Raw genomic sequence first — 2500 nt, 5'->3', positions numbered from 1 at the left:
TTAACAAATTGAATGAGAAGAATAAAGAGAATGAATACTGGGAGAAGATAAAAGAATTATGCGATGTGGTGAGGGATAAAGTGGACATAGAAGGAAGGAGTAGAAGAGTGAATGTTTGAATTAGGCAAGGATAAAATAAGCAAAGATGGTATGTGGAATGAGGATTATGAGAAGGAATAGAAGGAGAGGTAATGAATTGTAGGATGAAGAGGTGAAGGCTGTAATGAAAGAGAAGAAGCGATCGTATGAAGATTATTTGCAAGGTAGAACAAGTAGAGCGTACGTGATGTACCTGGAGAAGAGAGAAGAAACAAAACTTAAGGTGAGGGAGGCAAGTAGGAAGGAACATGTAAAATTGGGTACGAGTCTGACAGATTTTTTAAAGGATGAAATATATTTTGGAAGGAAATAAAGAGAGTAGGGGGATGAATCGGGCAGAGAGGAAAAGGTAAATGGTGCAGATGTATAGATTTTAATGTAAGTGTAGATGATATGGGGAAGATGGTTAGAGTATTTCAGAGAATCACTGAATATGTAGAAGGTTAGAAAGAAGTTGATTGTGGCATTGGAAGGTGTTAGGATTTTTTTTTTTCTAAATGTGATAGAAAGGATATTGGAACTGATGAAAGCTGGTAAGGCATCTGGCTTAGATAGGTGTCATGTGGAATGTTTGAGAAAGGGAGGAACTAGTATAGTAGATTGACCAGTGAGGTTATTTAATGTGTGCCCAAAGGAGGAAAATGTGTCAGAGAATTGGAGAAGTGCTTTTGTAGTTTCACTTTACAAATGAAATGGGGAAAAATGCGAGTGTAGTAGTTTTAGAGGGACTAGTCTGTTGGATGTGATCATCATATCTTGTCGCTTCAAAACCGTTCCCCCTGATTGGCTGTTATATGACATATAGGTATTTTTACCTCTTGACAAGATTGTTTTGTCACACAGTGTAGGCGTCATCCTAAATACTTGGATTAACAAAAACTTATGAACTTACGAAAAAGAAAAACTAAAATAAATGTAACACAGAAAAGTTGCTCTCTCGAGACAGAGTGCCGTGAATTTAAGTCCACGGCGCCTCTGGATCGACTACTTACCAAATGTTCCCTCACACAGCAGGCCCGGTCAGCAGCTGAGGCTGAGGTGATGAATGAGGCTACATCACTCAGCTTATAAGTCTATTCGTGACTGGGTGCCATGAAGTGGGAAGAGGAAATTAGAAAAAGAATTCCTTTAGAAAATTCTGGTTGTATCCTACAGTATATGTCACTGATGAAACATTTATTAGGCAAATCAGCATTTACCAAATATCGACATTTGCATCTAAACCCCCATGGGACTGTCGAAAAATAACTAAAGTTTTAAGTAGCTAACAATAAACGGCAACTTAGAAAGAAAAGATGCGCACACCTGTGCAGCTTTTGTCACCGAAGCCACCACGACAACACCTACGGGAGTAGCTGCTGAGTAACTTACCTGACCTAACCTGACCTGACCTCAATGAATCATCGGAAGCTAGTGAAGAATTGGCACTTCTTCAGCCCTCTATGGAACAGCAGGTCCTTAGCTATGCATGCAAAGTTTGCTTGTGGCTCTCTACATGAAATATCAAAACAATGGGCTCTACTGTAAGAACATTCTTTTCTAAACACTTCAGTGCTGTGCGAAACGTTAATATCTAAACACTTTAGTGGGAACGATAATTCCAATCAATAAAGCAAATCAGAGTTGAAAGCAGTGTGATGAGATTAGATATGGGGTGACGTCATAGTTGAATTCTTTTCTGAAGTTTAGAACTGAATGAAGGCTGTGCTTTCACTATTTTCGAAAAACGAGTGCGCTGTCCTGAAAGGTAAGTAAAACAAGGTAACATTTATATGGATAGGAGCGTCGTATGCAGTGGAAGAGGAACTTAGTATGGATCTGTCAGAAATGTATACGAGTAAAAAATATAATGATAAGATCAGGAAAAAACAACAACACATTTATTAAGATTTTCAAATGAAGCCTCTTTTCTAAACCAACACTTATCTGTACATCGTGGAATTTTAGCCCTGTCCATTATTTTGCCTGAAGATAGTTGGATGAGATGCAAGATTGTTGGGTATGCTTCACCATCAGTCAGTCAGGAAAACTTTAAGTGAGTGACATCGATATCGCACCTCAGGAGCTAAGCTCAGCCATGTAAGAACCAAGAGTAGAAGCTCCAGCCATCTTCCTGACGAAGAGCTGGGAATTACTGGCTAGAACGTTTAGTAAACTGACGCTACTCATTAGGGACAGGAAAAATAGATACTGGGTTTGAATCTAGCCGTCATCAAACAGTGGTAGACCACTAATCTGCCACCCTTGGAAGGTAATGTTTCTGCTCTAAAACTTGTGTGGTATTTGTACGGGGTCTGAACCCAAGGGCGAGCGATGTTGAAGAGACCGCCGATTCATTCGGTATCCGAGTTCATAATTTCCTTGCAAATTCTAAAACTTAATGCCATCTGCTACTGCATTC

The 2500-nt window shown here is 39.5% G+C and overlaps 1 protein-coding gene across 1 annotated transcript in view; it reads right to left on the bottom strand.

Moving 5' to 3' along the window:
* Positions 1 to 2500, bottom strand: part of LOC143028743 (uncharacterized) — a 12498-nt gene that overhangs the window by 9441 nt on the left and 557 nt on the right. The gene's annotated exons all lie outside the window — the stretch shown is intronic.

This window comes from Oratosquilla oratoria, chromosome 10, assembly GCF_046742065.1.
Source record: "Oratosquilla oratoria isolate Oo_2021 chromosome 10, ASM4674206v1, whole genome shotgun sequence".
Lineage (NCBI taxonomy): Eukaryota > Metazoa > Arthropoda > Malacostraca > Stomatopoda > Squillidae > Oratosquilla > Oratosquilla oratoria.
Note: the sequence above shows the minus strand (reverse complement) of the source record. Positions and strands in the feature narration are given on the sequence as shown.